The 21,277-nt window shown below is 37.9% G+C and overlaps 1 protein-coding gene across 1 annotated transcript in view; it reads right to left on the reverse strand.

The window, feature by feature from the left end:
- The window catches only part of Pttg1ip2 (PTTG1IP family member 2), a 57,926-nt gene that overhangs the window by 2,889 nt on the left and 33,760 nt on the right, over window positions 1-21,277 (reverse strand). The gene's annotated exons all lie outside the window — the stretch shown is intronic.

The raw sequence follows: 21,277 nt of genomic DNA on the forward strand, positions 1-21,277 counted from the left end.
ATGCCCCCGCTGACACCCCTCTTCCCACCAGATGTCACCTCCTAACACTCATTTGGCTCTGAACTCTTCAGCAGATTAATCCACCAAAGAGTAAAGAGCTCCCGTGATTCAAGCACCTTTTAAAAGCCCAGCCTCTGAACACATAAGACTTGGAAGGGACATCTAGATCTAAACCCTAACAGCCTGGTTGCTTTACTTCCTGGCCAATTTTGCTAGGAAAAAAAATAAAGGAAGGGGGAAAAACAAGGAGGGCATAATTCAATTTTTTATTTGCATTTGAAAATAAAATAAAAATATTTGCTGAATATAAAAATAATATAAATGTTCCTTTTCAATCTCTTTCCTCCATATCTAATATCTGAGTTACTGGAATTACTTTTAAAATATTACACCTACCATATTGTTGTAAATATTCCATCACTATTGAATTAAGCTGCCCTCTGTTGTTTTTTAATTTGGTATAATCTTTAATTAATCACCTTATACAGGATCTGATATATAATATATTGAAGGCACTGTAGTTTGTTTAGCCACTACTTTTATATTTACTTATTTGGCAGGGCCTTTGAGAATCATAAATTTAATGAGTCAGAAGACTGCTAGTGTCTAGAATTGGAAAAACAGCAAATCTATGTACATCCAATGTAATTAACCATTACTTATTAGCATTATTTCTATTATTGTCATTATGGTACAGGACTGAGTGATATATAAGTCTCAGTCAAAAAGTACACAATATAACAACCCTTCCCTTGCCCTCCCTTCACCCCCTCCACCCTTCCCTATTTGCAAAGACCTTGTTTCCATTTTTTTCCTCTTCTCATATTTTCCTTTCCCTTTTTTCCCTTCCCCTACCCCTCCCAATTCCCCTGCTCTTTTAGACCTTTCTTCCTGTTACACAATATCAGTTATACATTTTTAAAATTACAATATTAAGATCTAGGAGACATTACCACAGATTTTACAGAATTTAAAAGGATATAGAAAGTATATTACAAAAATCTGTTTTGAAATAAATCTGACAACTTCTAAGGAGTACCTTGGAAGACAAATTAATGAAACTAACTCTGGAGGAAATATAAAATTTGAATAGCACCTATTAAAGAAAGGATATCCCTAGCTTGAAAACCTACCTATATGACAACAGCAGGCTCATAAACATTTTAACTGATCAATTATATCAAACAATTAAAGCAGAAAAAAGAAGGAACACTTCTCCCCTCATTTTAGGAACTCAACATTGTGCCAATCCTAAAACTGGATAAAGATAATAGAAGAAAAAAGGATGAACATAGACAGAAATGTGTTTAACAAAACAAACTATTAGAAGTCAGATCTGGCAGGATGTAGAAAGTGGTTTTGTTATAGGGATGGCAGTGTTGGTTCAGCATTGGAAGATCCACCCCTAAAAGTCATCATTTGAACAGAGGAAAGGAAAAAGCCATATGATCCTGTCACTAGTTGGAGAAAAAGTATTGGACCAAATTCTACAGCTGTTCATGGTAAAAGCTACCAGGAGACTAGAAGTAGAACAGAAACTTCTCAACAGATTAAAGACATGTACTCCATACTTCCAGCAAGAACGCCTTTTATGAATGGAGAAGATACAGTGCTTTCTCCTTAAGATGGGGAACAAGGGCAGATATGCTTACTCTTTATCTGTCCATTAAACTTTGAAACCTAGTCCCCACCAAAATAGTCTGGCCATAAAATGACACAACTAGGATAGGATTGGCATGGCAGAAGCAAAATCTTTATATGTAGATGAAATGATCATCTACAGAGAAAATACTAAGAAATCAACATGAGATTTTTTTGAGATTCAAATATTTCTTTAGGAACTGGAGTACTTTCTGCACTCCCAATCCTATGTGACCTACACTCTGGAAAAGAAGGGCATTACAGAAAAGAAGAGTCAAACTTGAGAGTATAAAAGTGTTTCTGTAGTTCAGAAAAAAAGCAACACTGTCTTCATTGCAGGGAGTAATAAAGCTTCAATGAGAAAATGGCATTTCAACTAGGATGTGATAAATTGGAAGATTTTAGAGGATTAACGTAACTTACTTCAGATTGGAATAAACAAGAAAGAAAACATGGAAGAGACTCAGATATTGGTAAAAGCATTGATAGAATTGAGTTTGAAAACAGTTTTTTCGAAACAAACGTGTGCAATATTACAGCTAAGTATATAGAAGTTAAAATACATCTACAGCCATGTTTAGCAAATTTCAGAAAATTTATAACAACAACGGTTTTATCTAATTAACAGCACATATTAACCAGCTATTCTGCCCTGCCAGTGAGTAACTGATCATTAGTAATAGTTGAGTTAATAGAAACAATGGATCACTGGTTATAACAGAGCTTAACTGGGTATTTTACGCTGCTTACCTTTTTTAAAAAAAAAATAGATCGGGCTGAGGAATTAGCTCAGTGGTTCTACTGCCTGCCTCACAAGGTCCCGAGTTGGATCCCTGGTACCAAAAACAAACAAACGAAAAAAAACGACAAGTCCTGTACATAGTGGGAAATGCACAGGTATTTCTTTTAGAACCATTATACCTATAGATTTTCTATTTGAGTCTAAAATCCTTCTCAAATTTCTATTTGTGTATGATATCAGGTATGAGTTGAGGTCCATTTCTCCCTATGTAAGTGTCCAGTTATTCAGCATTATCTGAGAAAATAACTTTGTTCAAGTTTAATTTCACTGAAAATATGCCAAGAAACAGAAAGCTTTTGAAGATTACAAAAGGAAAGTAGGAGTAAAAATGGTTACTTGACTCATACTTGAGTCATTCTTTGTACTCATACAGCAAGTATACAGAAATGATCATATCTTTTTTAAAAATTACAACCATCACACATGAATATCTGACAGCAAGACCTGAATGAACTAACAAAAGTATTTTGTATGTATTTTTATCCTTCATTGAAAACTTGCAGCATTTTTGCATTTTTCTATTTCACTAAGAACATTTGAAGGCAGGTAAATGATCATAGGGGAGAGGGAGCAATGAAACCTTCAATGAATCTTTTAACTATGCAAAGATAAAGCTAAAATCTCTTCCAGATTGGAGAGTTTTAAGGATTCCAAATGATGACACAAAATTGGCTCGGGCAGGCTTTCAACCAGTTAGAAATGGAAAAGTAGATTGTTTTTTTTGTCTGGTTCTCAGATGAGATAGAGATTTGTATTCTGCACGGACAGATATTTTGAAGATGCATAAACATGGTGGGGGGGGCGGTCCTGGTAAAATGCATTTTAGCAACAGATCAAAAAATAAAGTCAAAGGTTAGGACACCCTTGGGAAAGGTGTGGCTTATTCTTGAAGCATAATGGCTGCTTTATTGCACGTGTTTCCATTACACAGAGTCCAAGTCTTTTTGGTTTACATGTAACATTATAATCATAATCCAAATTATGTAAAACATGGTGCATTTGTTATTAGGATTTCTTTTTTTAAGAAGAAAATTCAATCAAGAGAAGGTTTAACTAAAGAGATAAAGATTGGGGTCATATTCATAATTTGGCTTTTGTCTTTGTTTTGCTTTACACAGAGTCTGGCTCTGTAGTCCAGGCTGGTCTCGAACTTGGAAACCTCATGCCTCACTCGCAGTTCTATATGCCCCCCCCTTTTTTAGCAGGGTCTTGTTTTGTAGTTCAGGCTGGCCTTGTGCTCACTATGTAGCCCAGGCTGGCCTCAAACTCTCAGCAATCCTCCTGCCTCAGCCTCCTGCGTGTTGGGATTACAGGTGTGAGCCACCACATCCTGCCATATGAACCTTTTGTAAAAAAATCATTTGAGCCAGAGGATTTGGCTCAGTGGTCCTACTGCCTGCCTTGCAAGTGCAAGGTCCCGAGTTCATGCCCAGTACCAAAAAAATCATTTGAAAGGTGAAGGCTAAATAAGAATGTAGCAATTCTACAGAATAAAAGCAGTGCACGTGGGGAAAGATTTGAATTACGTGACTTACACCAAATCATTTAAATGAGTGCTTCTCAAACTTGAATGTTCATACAAATAACTTGAGGATTTTCTGAAAACATACATTCTAATTTGATAGAACTAGGATAGGAACTGAATTTGTATTTTTTAAGCAAGTCTAAATCAGTGGTTCTTAAAATGCAGTACCTTGACCTTTGGCATCAGCTCCACTTGGGAAGAGGTTAGAGTGTAAATTCAGACTCACTTCCGAAGTTCAGTACAGGAAGGGGGGGGCGGGACTCACATTTGTGACATAAGCCCTGTCGATCGCTCTGATGCACACTTGAGAACCACTGCTCTCGAGAGAACTGCACTGTCATTACTCACTAGTCACATCAAGCCATTTAACTTTAAATTGTGTAAAGTTAAATAAAAATGAAAATTTGTTTCTATAGTCACACTAGCCACATTTCACATCCTCAGTAGAACTGATCACACAGGGTCTTACAAATAAGGTGACTTTATATCCCATTTTCTCAGTCTAGTGTACAACCCCGTCCCTTCATAATTATTAACAGCACAACCTTTTCATTCTCTAGAGTATCTCATATGTATGGATAAGTTTGCATGATAAGTTTGTGTGGTGAATCACACTACAGCTCTGACATACAATTTTGATGTTATTCTGTAGGTAATAAGAAGATATTGAATACTTTTCAGTAGAGAGCAGATATTTTTTAAGTGTTTTGCAATAATCCCTCCGACTTTAGAGAAATTAACAAAGTGGAGACCGGTTACAAGGTTATTATAGTTATTCAGGCAAGAGAGGATGGTGTGCTAGGCCACAACTGTGGCATTGTGCATGTAAAGAAATGGACAGAATTATAAATTAGTAAGAAAGGAAAATAGATAACAATTGGGCATATGGATAGGTGGGAGTCAAATTGCTTACTTTCCTGTCTTTCCTTGGTAATAATGTCCCGGTAGTAAAGCCTTATTCTAGAATAGCAAAGGAAACTGAATTGGGAGGACCCAAAGGTTAAGAGGAAAACCAGAGAGTCTAGTATGAGGGATATAAAGGAAGAAAAACATTTTTGAAAAGAATAGGCTTTCCAGAACAATACAAAAACGTCAAGTAGAATAAGGTCTAAAAATGCCCTTTAGGTTCCCTGGAGACTCTGGTGAGAGAAATTCTACAGAATTGATGAGGTGAAAGAAGACACAGAAATGGAATGAGTGGAAAGGAAACTGAATGGAAAGGAGTGAGACTAGGTGTAGACAACCTACAGTTTTCTCAAAGAGGAGGGGAGAGAAGTAGCAATACTGAAGGAGGAATTGGAATTGAAGGTTTTCCTTTTTAAAAATATCACTCCCATGTTTAACTGCTAATTAAAGGGAATGGGTAGAGACAGAGATTTGAAGATATGGAAAAGGGAAAGAAGATGAGAAGGATCTAGAGCAGTGGTGATGAAGCTGTGGCACACCTGCTGCAGCAGGCTGTTCATACCATGGAAAGCTCTAAAACGTTCACTCTCACTGACCCAGAGCACAGATGAAGGTTGTATTAGTTATCTACTGCTTACTAACAAATTCCTCTAAAATTTAGCAGCAGAAAATGACAAACATTTATATCCCACAGTTTCTGTGGGTCAGAAACCAGGGCCTAGTCCAACAGGCTCCATTTGGCTCATGAGTTTACAGTCAGGATATTTGCCTGGGCAAATATCATCTGAAGACAAGTATCATCTCATCTGAAGACTCCACTTGCGGGAGGGCGTGGTGCCCAGTTTGCTGATAATGTTGCTGTCAGAATTCAATTTTTCATGGGCTGTTAGGCTGAGAGCCTTGGCTCCTTGCGGGCTGTCCAGCAGAGGCTTCGCCTCCCTTGGTACACAAACCTCACGTAATGGGAACTGGTTTCTCTCAGAGTGAGTCAGAGCAAGAGAGACCTGGGGGGGGGCACCTGAGACACAAGTCATAATCTTGTCACCTAATATTGGAAGTGACTTTCTGTCACTTTTGGTATATTCCATTTAGAAGGAGTGAGTCACTACGTCCAACTGTCCTTCAAGAAGAGTGGATTACATAAGCTTATGAAAAACCAAGAAGTGGGGCCAGTGGGAACTCTGCACAGGTGCCTACCACAGACTGATCAATTTTAAAGAGAAGAGGAGTCCTCTGGTATTAGAAAGGAAGGGGAAAGAATTGGTTCTAGGTTAGTTTTGCATAATTGTGATGGAATGGGAATGAATACTGTCAGACAGCTTCTGTTTTCTGTGTAAACTAAGACAGTTTTTCTGAGAGTGAAGACAAAATTAGAGTGATTGGAGGTTTGATACTGGAGACATAGATATTGGTGTGAAAAATAGAGAAATTTTGAAAAAGATGTAAGAATAAGAGAAAGAGGTGAGTTGGGAAACAGGATTTACTGCAAATGCTATAAGCCCATTGAAGTAGGTGACTACTTTCTAATGATTATCTGCTTTCCTTCTGGAGAAGTGGAAAAACATGAAAAATAGCTAAGGCTGATACCAAAATTCTTATAATCACAAAATCTAACAAAATAACTGTCAGTTTCAGAGTCTAAAAAAGGGACCTGGGCCAGGAATTTAGTTCAGTGGTGTCGCTGCCTGCTGCGCAAACCCAAGGACCCAAGTTCGATCCCCGGTACCAAAAAATTAAAAAAAAACCAAAAAACGGACCTGTCACACAGGAAGTTTCATTTTCTCTAGAGCTTACAGAGAGTCAAGTTAGCATAGAATAGGCCAGACTACTAAATTCCATGCTATAAAGCCTTTGATTTAGCTGCTTTTACTGGAATTCATGTTTGCTAGTGGAATCAAATCCATCAATCACAGAACAGCATTACAAGTTTTTCATTGACGATATTAGGAAGATTATCTTTTTTTAAATTTATATATTAATTGGTACATTTTAGGTATACAATACATTTACATTTATCATTGGGTGTTTGTACCTGAACATGCTGTATCTTAATTCTTACTTTTTCCCCCATTACCTGTGCTCCCTTCACCTCCTCCACCCTTCCCTATTTACACAGACTTTGTTTCCATTTTTTTTTTCTTTCTCATAATTTTTCCTTTCCCTTCCTTCCCTTTCCCCTTCCCCTCCCACCACCCCTACACCTTTGGACCTTTTCCTATTTCAAATTATCAATTATTCATTTTAATCATTTTCATCCTTATTTACACTTTCAATTTTTCACACTAGAGAAACTATTTGGTATTTACACATGTGTGTCCTATTTATTTCACTTAAGAGTATGGCCTCAATATGCATCCATTTAGCAATAAATGTCTCTAGTTTCTCATTCTTTATGGCTGAGTAGTACTCCATTTTATAAAAAACCCACATCTTCTTTATCCAGTTTCCAGTTGATGGGCACTTGGGCTGTTTAGGAAGATTATCTTACAGAGAATTCTCAAAGTGAGTTAGGTCCACATGTTTATTCTACTTTCTGAATAAAGTCTAATTAAAAAGCTCCACTTTGATACTTTTGTTTCTTATATTCAAACTTTTTTTTCTTAGTCTCAGAAGAATGAATCAGCCTCCCAGATGAGAGGCCTGGCTAATCACAGGTGGCAGTACTGCTCTCTTTCTGTTGTCTTGCTTCACCTGGGCTCTTCATTGCGTCAGCTGCCTGGACAACACGTGCCCACCAAAGTAGAGGGCAGGACCAGACAGGGACTCACGTGTGCAGTTCTGTCTCCCACCTTTGTTGGATGGAGAAGGTGAAATCAGTTAAGCACCACAGCCTGACATCACTCAGCTTTATCTATTCAAGGAGAATCCTAAGATCAGAACATTGAATGGCATTCTAAGGCAAAAGAAGATAATATTTTGCTATTTTTGAGATAGCTTAAAACCAAGCCACATACATGAAGAAAATAGAACAGAAAAACAAAAAAATTCAGGATTAACCAGTAGAAGTAGTTTACACATTGCCTGTGATGGGATAGGATGCAAAGACATGAAGAGCTGAGGGTGTGGAGAGAGCAGATGTGTTGCTAGGGGAAGGGCTGACTGCATCACTGAGCTATGAGGTTAACAGCTGGGCCCTAAAATGAGGTTTGAATTCATGATCTCTATGTATTTTACAGTGTTATCATGGGTTATCTATTATATCACTGACTGCAGACCTGTCATAATTTAACAGGAGAATCTTTTCTTTTTTTTTCTTTTTTGTACCGGGATCGAACTCGGGTCCTTGCGCTTGTGCAGCAGGCAGTGAAACCACTGAGCTAAACCCCTGGCCCCAGGAGAATCTTTTCTAGATTCCTGTGTTTTATTAACATTTAATTCTCAACCCTTCTGCAGAGCAGAGACTCATACCTAGATCTTGCAGGAGAAACACAGCAGCTAAAATAGGCCTAGATAATCAGTAGTAGATATGACAACCAAGAAGGATAATCCATTCTGACACAAGACTGCTCTTCAAATACCTCCCTTTCAAACATTTTTTGCTTACCATACAAGGAAAAGTGTTCACTGTAGAAAACTCAAAAAACTGATTCATCCATGAATCCATTTATTCAGTGAAAACTGAGATTTGGTGGTTTTGTTGCAGATACGGGGATATAATAATGAATAAAGGCCCCTGATCTAGTGGAGCCTACTTCCTAGTGAGGGAGACTGCTACATAAAAGGCATAGTAATTTTAATTAGTGAAGAAATGAGCAGAGCCATGAGGTGGAGAACAACTGCTGGGTGGGGGGCGGGGGTTGGGGACACATTAGATGTGGTCCTCGGACATAGTGGCATTTGAGCTGAGATCTGAATAAAGTCTGGAGGAAGAGGATTTTAAGGGTGACAGTGACTGCCAAAATCTTTTTTGTGAGAGGAGGACAGCCTGTGCTAGACACTGAGCAAAGCAAAGCACAGTCTGAGGTGTCTGAGATGCGTTCGAGCCTCCAGTGAAGGCAGGGCCGCAAAAGACCTTGTCGGCTGTGGGCAGACTATTTTATTGCAGGTGGCATAAAAAGCCAGGTTGAAATTTTAGCCAAAGACGGCACATGATTTGATCCCTACTTTGTTTTGTTTTGTTTTGTTGTACTGGGGATCGAACTCGGGACCTTGCACTTGCGAGGCAGGCAGCAGAACCACTGAGCTAAAGCCCTGGCCCTTGATCCCTATTTTTGAAAGATGACTTTGGCTCCTTTGTGAAACATGAATAAAGATTATAAGAAAGTATAAAAGATAAAATTAAATCTATGAATATATTTCCAAAACTATATTCTAATGTAGGTATGGCTTTGTGTGGCTTTGAAACCTCTTTATCATGAGGAAGTTACCATGTCATTAAAAGTCACTTGAAGTAATATAAAATAAATTTATGAAAATCTTGTCTGTATTTTACCTCAATTTATTTTACTATTCCCTATTGGGAAATTCATTTGCTTCCAGTGTTGCCTGTTTTAACCATGGAAAGGATAGTTATAGTTTTATTTAATCTTTGACTACATTTTTTACCTCATAAGAACCAATTCCTAGAGGTGAAATGGGACCACAAGGTCAAGAGATGTCAGAGCTCCGTTGTTCTATTGTCCACTCAACTAAGTTGGGGACTGTGTTTCCCAGAATTCCTTTCCACGCAGCTTAGAGATAGAGTTGGCCAGAGCATGAAAAGGAGGCCGCGGCTTCCTTTACTTCATGCAGATCTTTGTTGTTGGAATAATGCAGGTTCCATGCTGCCCTGACTCTGCTCCTCTTGGCATCCAGGTCTTGCTCTTGATGGCTGGTCCTGCTGACGGACAGTGGCCCCAGACATGTCACCAGGTGCCTGGCTGCAAATCCTCACGGACAATGACTTCCTGCAACTTCCTGCACATCTTCTTTGGAAAACTTGATGTCTGAATCCACATCAGTAGCTCAGCTTCTTCCTGTGCTGGTTATCTGCCCACTCCAGTGGTGAAAGTTTGATTACTGACTTCTGATTCTCTCAAACTTCCCCTTCTCAGGACTTTCACTTCCCCAGCTTTCCTCACAACTGTGTGAGTTCTATTAATATAACGTCTCCTTTATTCTGCAGCTTTTAGAGCAGCTCTACTTTCCTGTCTAGCACAAGACAAGTATTTTGATGGTTCTTGTTACAGATTGCCAGATTGCTTTCCTGAAAACCAGTACCCACTTCAGCACTCACCAGAAGTTTATGAAAATACTCATCACTTTATCCTTTTGACAGTTTTAATATTTTAAATCACTTTCAGTTTTACAGGGAAATGTCAGTATCTGGTTTTTTATCTCTGATTACTGATGAAACTGAACTATTTTTTCTGTGACTTTTGATGACTTCATCTTTTCTTTTGGGAACAATTACCATACTTGAGAAGATTTTTCAAAAATATGAGGAACCTTTGTAACAACTTTATTTGTATTTTCCCCTTTGTGTCAGTTTTTTCACTTGGTGGTCCCTACATAAATTCTTTCATAGGTTTAAGGTTGTTGTTGAGTTTTTCTATTACTTATTTTTGAGTCATATTAAATATGATAAATTCATAAATCAGTAGATAGAAGGTTAATAAGTTGGGGATTTTGGATTGGAAAACAATGGAAATCATCAGCTGAACTGGAGGAAAATAGTATAATACGTGATTTAAAATTTATTGTCTTTGGAGATTTTTTTTTATCTTTGGAGACTTAGACATAGGCTAAATGAGCAGAATACCAATGCAGAAATGAGTAAATTCTACAAATATGAATTTCTTTTTCACTTTATTCAAGAGTTAAGCTCCCAGGGGAGAGTTTTAAATTGACTCACTTTTCACCAGGGCTGGTCTTCTAGCTTCATCTGGTTGCAGAGTGAAAGGTCCTAGGGGAAGGAGGCTACAGAGACCCTTTTTCATTCATAGTTGAGAGAAAGGCACCTGAATTTACCATTTAGCAAGAGTACTGTATCTCTAATTCAGCAAAATAGTTTCCCAGATGAAACCGGGATGATTCCAGGCATCCACAGGCAGAATCTAATAGTCTCTGGTGAGTTATCTCTGACATCAATTACCAACAGAACGAAGAAGTTTTTAAATCTCAGATTTTCTGACTACAAATATTTTATGAACTGTCATTTATAAACCTGTCTAGGAAGTACACAAAGTAAATGAATTTCCCTTTTAACCTTTTGCAAGATTATCTGAGTTCTATAGCTTTTGCAACCACTGGGAGATCAACATTTTTGTTGGAAATGTTTTGCTTGTGTTTATCACACCGTATAGGCAAACCTTATTGGCAGAAAACTAAATAATTCTCATATAGCAATTTCTAATATTGGTAATCCCTTTCTATGAGGAATATTCTCTAAAAGGATGATTTACTTAAAAATATGAGGGTTTACCGGCTTTGGCAAATTGTATCCATAACTTTCAGTGAATCTTTTATATATAACTTCTCTTTCTCATACATTTTTTTCTCTTGTATTTACACAGTTAAAATATGAGTGTATATTATTAAACAACTGCAGAGCTGACTTCTTTTGCTATTATGGCAATTATTTTCCAGTAAGAATAAACAGTAAGACCTGATTTTCTGAATTGTTGGTTGAAAGCCAGTACTTGCTTGGCAGGTAAGTAGGCACTGTAAATAGAAAAGCCACGTTGAAAGGAAACTCAAACCTGAATTTGTAAGCAATTTAGGGGTTTTTTTTTTTGGTACCAGGGATCAAACTCAGTTCCTTGCGCTTGCGCAGCAGGTGGCAAAACCACTGAGCTAAATCCCCAGCCCAGCAATTTAGGATTTTTAAAAGAAAGAATAAGAAAATGCTGCCATAACATAAAGGAGTAGAGTTAAACCTAAAAAGCTTTAAGAATACAAACAGCTTCTTTTGCATTTGTCCTCTCTCTGGCCTTTCGGTTTCTGGTTTCCATTTTACTACGCATCTCCATCTTTTCCCATCTCTTTCTCTATCCCAGCCTTTGCTGTGTTTATACACAGTGCCTTTTTTCTACATAGAATCATGGCCTGTTATGGCTTCTTTTTCCACTAGTTGTCTGCCAATATCCATTTCCCCCTTCACCGTAGTACATGTTTTAGGCTGGCCCATGAGTACTCAGTTCAAGAACACATTTTTCAGCCTTGCTGTAGCCAGCTGTGGGTTCTGTATGGGTTTATGACTCTTTTTTGAACAAGGGGACATGAGCAGAAATATTAAGTGGGACTTTCAGGTCCTACCCTTACAAGGAATGTGCATTTTCCTTTCCTCCTTCCTGCTGGTGGTGAGATGCAGGAGACAGTGTGAGCTGGAGAAGCAACCCTGGCCCCAGAGAGGAAGGGTTGCGTAGGATGGCATAAGTGGCCGGTGGGCTTGAGCTGCTCACAGGGCTTTCTCATGTGAAAAGAAATTTCCACCGATTCTATTCTGAGGTCTCTGTCACAGAGGTTTACACAGCATTCTAGATAAAATACACTGTTCAAGATGGGAACCATTATGAGGTGGGGGGAGGGCTTTTCTTGTGCATAGTTGCTCCCATCCCTTAGAATAGTTCTTATTAAGTATTCAGAAAATACGAATTGACTTTCCTATAGGATGAATACCTCAAAACCCATATGTTGAAGTCCTAATCCTCAGAGCCTCATAATGTAACTGTGTTAGGAGATAGGATCTTCAAGGTTAAATGAGGCCATTAGGGTAGGTCATTAGGGTATGACTGATGTTCTTACGAGGAGAGGACATTTAGACACAGACAGGTACAGAGGATGTCATGATACAGGGAAAAGACAGCCATCTGTAAGCCTGGAAGAGAAGCGTAAGTGGAAATCAGCCCCTCTGACATCTTGATTCCAGACTTCTGACCTCCAGAAGTACTTTTCTGTAGTTTAAGCTGTATAACATTACTACAGTAGCACTACCAAACAGATTCAAATGTATACACGACAGGGCAGTATTTAAGAAAGTTTTTCTCTTTTTAATAAAAGAATCTCCAGTAGATTAATCAAAGTTAAAAATAGGCAGATAGAAAATGTTTTATTTTCTTTTTCTGAAGAACAACATCAACATATGCTAGAAACATTTAAATATACAGACTATTAAAACCAAGAGGTAAAGTTCAATATTTTCAAATGTGCTGATGATTTTAGTCACTGCAACTTTCATAATTGATTAGAAATCTAATTACTGTTGAGAAATTCAGGGGAGACATTTATATTTTAAAATTCCAAGACTACTGCAAATTGCACCCCTCGTATTAGCCTCAGTCATAATTACTTCCTTAAATAAAACTTTTTTATGTAGCAGAAGGGCAAATTATTATTCAAGTGATAGTAATCACAGAATTTATGGATGTGCTCAGACCCCCAAAAAAGGTACCTAGAGGGCTTTCTTTAAAGTTCAAGCTATACACAAGTGAAAAAATAAACTCAAAAAAATTAAGTATTTTAGTTAAGAATTTCCATTTAAGACAGCGAAAATCTACCTGAACACGCTTACAGAGGAAAATTTGTCTATAACTTACTAGAGGGCTGTGGAGAGCCTCTCAGAACCATGGGCAGGAGGGTGGGCCTTGAGTGTGTGGGGTGTGCTGCGTGCAGGAACTGGGCTGCTGGCAAGCTGTGGGGTGTCGCTCCTGCTTTCTGGGTGAGCTTCTTGTCTCTCTTGGTCTCTCCTTTCCATCCTTTATGCATTGGCTTCATTGTTCCCCACCTTCCTGTGCACTATCTTCTGAGCCAGAGTGGCATATATATTGAGGGCATGTCGGATGCATAGAGGAGACACGCTGTCCAGCCAGTCACAAGAGCTGGGAGTCATTTATTAGGGACTGAGTTGTTCTTGGGCTAAAAGTGGAAAGGTCTGGTATGATATTTATTTTTAAAAGTTCACATGAATGTATATATTCCCATCCCGAATACTTTTCTTGATTTGAAAAGTCATATATTTATTTTATTTTTATTTTTTATTTTTTTTGGTACCAGGGATTGAACTCTGGACCTTGTGCTTGCAAGACAGGCGGCGGAACCACTGAGCTAAATCCCCGGCCTTGAAAAGTCGTATATTTAACTAGAACATAATTTTATAGGGGAAATGGTGATATACCAATTGAAAAAATAATTTATGCTTTTCCCTTTATGACCACATAGGTTCCATATGACCACAAGAAGTTAACTTCTGAGGCCTATGGTCTCTGCTAGGTAGCCATAATTAAAAAGTGAACCTTTGTTTACTGTCATTAAATCATACAGGCCACAGGGGTTGGGAAATAAGCAAAACTGGTGATGTACATATGTCCATCTTAAAATTTTGAATGCAAGCTGTTGATAAACAGAAGAATCAGTTTTGTAGAAGTCCTGCTCATGTATTTGAACTGCCCTTGCTGAAAAAACTGATAATAAATTGATCCTTTCAAGAATTCACTGAATTGTGGCCTCTCCACATGCATAGCATATTTTCAGCTAACTTAATTGTTGGGTATTATAAATTCAGCAATACTTTCAAGAATGGACTATTGTTTGGCAGTTTATAGCTCCTTTTCTTTGCAAATTAGGGGAGTGTAGCTCATAGGCTGGCTACTACCTAGGCAAAATGGGGCTACAGAGGTGGAAACTTAGCACTGGACAAAGAGCTCTCTCCCCATGCAATATAGGGAAGAGGGACTGGGAAACTTGTTCACAGAGATCGGTTAAGAACAACCCCACAGTGCTAGAAGGAAGAGCAGCCCAGACTTCAGTCATTCACATGACACTATTGAGAAGTCTATCAGACATATTCCTTTCAGCCTGTGAAGGACAGAAATCTCATCCCAAATTGGTTGGAGCAACAAATGAATTAGCTCATATAACTAGAAAGTTCAAGGACAGGATTGATTTTAGGTGTGGTTTACAAGGAGACCCATATGACATAACTACAACCCAGGTCTGTCCATCTCTTGGATTGGCTGTATTCTCTTCAGCCATGTTGTATTTATTCTAACACAGATCCTACCCTCATGACTGTGAGATGGTTGCCTGTGCTATCTATAGATCCAAGCCAAAAGGCTATTCTACTGGCCACTGCACTATGCAGAGCTTTTCCTTGGTTCTCCTCCAGCCATTCTCCTCTTCAGGGATCAGTGGAACATGCTTCCTAGAATCTTCTTATAGCCTTCTAGACCACACTCTTTGTACTATAGGCTCAATGATTGCCACCTCAAATCTACAAACTAGTTCTTGGACCTGTGTAGGCCTTTTCCTCAAGGCTATCCTTTTGAGGTATACCAGATAGCCAATTTGTATCTTTGAGGCCAAGGATGAGCTTTTTGAAGAGGGCATGGATGAAATATGGATGAGCAGGGTGGGACATGTGCATACATGGCTTATGAGTCCTCTTGTGGTACAGAATTGAGGGAATACTGAGAAGGTAAGGAGATAGACCAAAGTGTATGTTATCTTTCCACCAGCTATATTCCATTGCAAAAACCAGAGGATTTGAACCTGCTCTTCTTGGTCAATATGAAAGTATATTTGACCAGGTAGGAGAGAAGAAAAATTTTTATTCAGCGTTGTGGCTGTTTTTATGCTTTACACAAAGTTAGGGATACAATTCTATATTTAGAACATAGGCCTTCATTTGCTCTCTTGCCCCTTGACCTGTAAATATGGAGTTAAGGCTACTTCAGTTATAGCTATTCACATTCAAATTTAACCAAAGATTAAGCAACTATCATAAGATTTCCAGAAGTCCTAATATTTTCTCTAATGGGTGAATTTAAAATCACACTCCCACCTCAGAACCAATCACTGTGGGAATAGGAGACCTTGGATTCCAACCTCCATACCCTAGGGTTTAGGACAGAGATGCACCCAGCCTACTTAGACTAAAATGGAGAATGGGGTGGATCCCAAGCAAAAGTTGGTACTGCTGCTGGAGGAATGAAGTTTTAAAGGAAGCAGGTCAGGCACAGTATTGAAAAATTTATCTGGAAATCAGTTCTAGAATATTTGATGCCTTATTTTATGGAATGGCCTGGAAGGACCTGGTTGATCCTAAGAGGAGGGAATCATTATTAGGTAAGGAAGGTGGGACTATAGACAGGGAGACTAAGGCATGAGCACTGTATCCAGGATCAAGCCAACTGGGGGAAAAGGGAAAAGGGGAAGAACATCATAGCTCAGGAATGTCCAGGCAACTGAGACAAACCAGAGAGTCCAGGTTTGATGGAAATAGACATTTGGAGAAATAGTCCACGGATCCAGGTCTGGTATGATGAGTTAATTCTGAACAGCTTGCAGATAGACTAAAGAATTTACAATTGGACAGCAACATGTGTAGAATTGTGCCTGTAGGTACAGGTATTCATGAAAAAGAGAAAGACGGAAGAGATACGGCAGAGGAATGAAAATGGAGGTTGGGTTCCCTATTCCAAAAAGTAGACTCTGGAGAACAGCTGGTCTCTTGACTGTGATGTTTGCAATATTATAATCATTATGACCAAAAGAGAGTTTACATATTTTTCAAAAAGTATTCAAGAAGAATATTAGTTTTGTTAATGATTCCCAAATCATGTTTATGTTTGTTCAACTACAACTTATAAAATTCTAAGCCTCTTAGAAACATGTTTCCAAACAGCTTTTATTAATAGTCAAAAGCATTTAACTTCACCATTATATAAACGGAGAACTAAGGTACAACTTGACCCCAGCCATGAGTTTCAGGATTTACCCACACCCTTTTCTACTACTATCTCTTTCACTCACTTTACTTTGTCCTCGTTTTCTAGGGTGGTGTTTACACTTAGGCTTAGCTTTCTGGCTGTTTTGTAACTTTTTAAAATAGTTTTTAGTTTTCTGGTTTAATTCTTGCATGAAATAAAAGTACAGTGCCTTGTATATTATAGAGACTCATCAAATATGATTCCTTAATGCATTCATTTTCATTTGTAGAAATGTAAACTTAGAAAAAGATTTGGGAAGAAATCACCCATTCTCTTCTTTTTTTTTGTTTTTTTTTTGGTACCTGGGATGGAACTCCGGTCCTTGCGCTTGCGCAGCAGGCGGTGAAACCACTGAGCTAAATCCCCGGCCCCTCCATTGTCTTCTTGATAGGGCATTCTATCTCAGAAATGGTTTACTGTCTCATGAGGACATTTCAAACAGTAAAATGGACTAGGTGCTGCACTAATGGGGGAATATCCGGGATATCTGAAAATCACTGCCTCCTCCGCCTATATACAAAGCAAGCTGTTGATTAGGACTAAAGAATTTTCTTTTTTCTTTTTCTTTTGGTACGGGGGATCGAACTCGGGTCCTTGCGTTTGCGCAGCAGACGGTGAAACCACTGAGCTAAATCCCCAGCCCAAGAATTTTCTATTTTTTTCAGTCCTGGAGACCTACCACTGAGCTACATCTCCAGCCTGAAAACTTTCTTTTCTATCAATAACTTGGAAACATTAGCAGTTATATTTGAAAATAGAAAACATTCTATTGGGAAAAGTGTGCACTTCTCAGGAACGCTCAGGAGTAGAAAGGGGCCTGGAGATCATTTACCTTACATCCCATTTAATACAAGGATCACCACCCTTTTCCATTTGTCCTTGAAAATAAGTATTAATAAAAGATGGAAAGGTGCAGCAATTCTGAAACATTGCTGCAAACCAAAAGCAAGGGAAAAGGCTTTAAAACAAAGGCTGTAAGTTAAGAGCAAAGCAGTCGTAGAAACCCCACGGGGAGCACAGAGAGAATGATTCCCCCATTGCCTCCTGGCACTGAAAAAAAAATCCATTTCATTTTATTTAAGCTGAAATTTCAAAAATGTCAGAGTAATGTGCAAATCACCAACTTCAATATGAAAGTATAAGGGTCCCCAAAAACAGGTGAGTGAGGAGAGAGGAATCCATTTCTTCTTTCAAATTGTCATCAATATAATAACAGCAAAACCAGGAATCCCAGTCTGAATTTTGCAACTTGACACTCTAGCTTTTTCTGAAGTATTTCTCACACTATATCAACAGAGGGAACGTATCAGCTTGTGGTATTTGGAATGCTTTTAATAGCTTGATCCTAGGCAATTTTTAAAACTTGTGTTTCTACCAATTACACTGAAAAAAAATCACGTTAGAGCTCACTGATGTTTGCATTCTCAGAGTTATACATTTTCACCAGCAAGAAATGTTCAGTAACATCAGCGAAGTGGTTTGTAGAGTGTGAAAACCATGGAATGATGGTAGGGTGAAGGGTCCCAGATGGGTCAAGTGACAACCTCATTTTCATCATTTGATAATTGAGGAAACTAAGGCCCAGGTTTGCAAAGATCACGTGGCTCTTCGTAGTAAGCCCAGGGTTAGATAATTGAGTGGTGGAAAGATATCATCAAAGACCTCCTTTATTTTTTCCTTCCAATTTTCACTTCTGTTCCTGTCAACATACTGACTTTCCCACTAACGTTTATGGTAGGAAAGTAGCTGAAGCCAGTCTGGGAGTTACATTTTGACAAAATAATGCCTCACTGAAGAAGAAGGTGTTTTTCTTGTGTCTCAAGAGCAGGAGAGCCCTTCTTAGGGGATTCAAGAGGATTTCTCATTTCTAAATTGGCTAAAATTGGGTTATATGTTCTTTCTAAGACAATTATTCTCAAAGTGAGAGTGCTGTAGATATATTAGGATTAATTGGGACTCAGACCAACCTCCCTGAATATGTGGCCACAGAGCAGGGATGGCTGCTTGAACAAAATCAGGTGCTTTTAAACATGTGTGCAGGGAAACAGATGCTGGGTAGGCAGCCAGTAGAATCTTCTATATTCTATACCAGGCCAAAGCCCTTAAGGAACAGCTGAACATCACTGAAAATGACATTTTAGAAGTCTATGGGGGCATTTTTCAGCTGTCTCTTGCTCTACTGTGGAGTTCTTTTTCTTCTTTGTCTTATCACCTTTCTTTCCTTCTCCTTCCTAACTGGCTGTGAACTGAAATTAGGACATTTTTATTAAATTTATATGAACTTTATTACATAAGCCAGGTTATTATTTTGTAAATCAATTTCTAAATTAATTGGTATTTAATACCAAAGGTTCATTTTCTTCTCTCCTTTTTACCCTAATTATCAATGATCTTCTGCAGAGAAAACTACTGAGTTTCCGTGTTCACTGAGTTGATGCCACTGAAATACATAAAATATCCCCATCAATGCATGGGCTTTTCTTCTTAAGTGTTCATTATATCTCAAAATGTTGGATGTATTATTTTCTTCTTCTGATTGTTTCATTCTAAGATCATAATTATATTCTCCACTAGTAGGAGGTCTTTGTGTTTCTTTAACCCCCCCTCTTTTTTAATAGTTCCTTGTCCTAGAACCACATTGTAACTGTCGTAACTGCCAAGAGTCAGTTGCTTTGTGTCTCATAACTTGCTGTAACTATTGAAATGAGTATTATTTATCCTTTGAAGGAATCTGTTGGTCATTATGAATTATTATATGAATATGTAAGGGATAACCCTAAAGGAATTTGATGATTATTTTTTAACATAAAAAGCCCAGTCCTTTTGCTGACCTGAAAACAGGTCATAATAATGAACATAGGTTTTCAAGGAGGAGAGAAGCCCAGCTGAAGTTTCCACAGAAATATTTACTATTTTCATGGCTTTTTGCAATTTGTTTCTAAATCTTAGTTTTCTTCTCTCTAATGTTGAAAAAAGAGAAAAAACCCACTAGAGTCTCCCTATAATTTAATGCCTAATGCTTTCTGGAAAGTCTTTCTTTCTTTCTTTCTTTCTTTCTTTCTTTCTTTCTTTCTTTCTTTCTTTCTTTCGCTTTTTTGCAGCACAATGTGGTAAGGTGGATGGGGGCCAGTTGAAATATATATACAGCAATGTACAAATACTGTAAATAGATTTTCAGAAGCTGAATGAATCTATGAAGCACTTAGATTAAAAATCTATTAAATGAGCTTCCAGATCAAGAAATAAATTAGCAGCACACCAACTGAAGTATTTCAGAGATGGAAAGATGACACTATTTGTTTAAAGGCTAATTGAGATATAATTGGCATATAATAAACTATGCATATTTGAACTATACAGATTGATGAGCTTTGATACTTGTCAAACTACTGCCACTGTCAAGATAATAAATATATCCACCACCTAAAGTTTTTACTCATGCCTCTTTGTCATCTTTTCTCTTATCCTCCTTTGCTATTCCTAAGCAGCCACTGATCTGGTTCCTATTACTATAGTTGGTATTTTCTGGAATTTTATATAAACAGAATAATATACTGTTATGGCTTGTCCCTAGGTGGGGCTTTTTCAGAGGTGGCTGAATCCAGAGTGTGTGACTGATTCATGGTGCAGTGCTGGGATTAAGGGTGTTAGGATTAAGGATGAGTGATTACTAAAGCAGTTCCCTGATTGGTTTGGCACCACCCTAATCTCAGTAGCCTGGATACAATATAAGGGACAGAGAAAGGCTTGTCTTATCCCTTGCTTGCTTGCTTTGCTACCTTTCACCTGCCATGAACTGTTTTTCCTCTGCAATGCCTGTCTGCCATGCTGTTCTGCTTTGGAGCCAGCCGATGGTGAATTGGCTCTACAAACTGTGAGCTAAATAAACTTTTCCTCCTTTAACTTTGTGGGTCAGGTATTTTGTCTCAGCAGTAAGAAAAGTAACTAACACATATACTGTGTTCTTTATCATTTCACTTTATTCATGTAACTATATTCTTACATGTTGTGTGCAAAAACAGTTTGTTCCTCTTTATTTAAGTATATTCCATTGTATGGATTCAATGTAATCTGTGTAATCCATTTTCCTCTTGATGGAGAGTTAGCTTTCCAGCTTATGGTTATTATAAACAGAGTTGGTATGAACATTGATGTACAAGTCTTACTATGGACATTTGTATATTTTTCTTATGTTAATATCTAGGAGTGGAACTGCAAGATGTTACGGTATCAGTATTTAAATTGCTAAAAAAATCAAATAATTTTCCAAAGTGGTTATACCATTTTATATTTTTTGTAGCAAAGTGTGAAATTATGGTTTCTCTACATCCTTGCCAACAATTGGTATAATCAGTATTTTTAATTTTAGTCATTCTAATAAATATCTCAATTTGATTTCATTTTCCATTTTCCTAAAGACTAATGGTAAGTGTGCTTACTTGAGTGAGCTTTAGTTTTATTTACACCAAGGTAACACACATAAATTGGAATATTCTTAGGCAAATTTGGAGAAGTAAAGGAGAATGAAGGGGGTGGATTTGAGGGGGAAAAGTCTATCTACTGTTGTGACAATGCTTTAATATAAAGTTACATGACATTTTGTTCTTGTTACTATGTAAACTGATAATAATGCATATTGATTATTTTTTCCTGAAAGGGAAAATATGGCAAGTTATATCTTGACTAGATCTGAGGGTCAACATTTTTTAAACTTAA

Source organism: Heterocephalus glaber, unplaced genomic scaffold, assembly GCF_053883595.1.
Source record: "Heterocephalus glaber isolate CG9 unplaced genomic scaffold, H.glaber_assembly_v1.0 deba00000546, whole genome shotgun sequence".
In the NCBI taxonomy this organism is placed as follows: Eukaryota; Metazoa; Chordata; class Mammalia; order Rodentia; family Bathyergidae; genus Heterocephalus; species Heterocephalus glaber.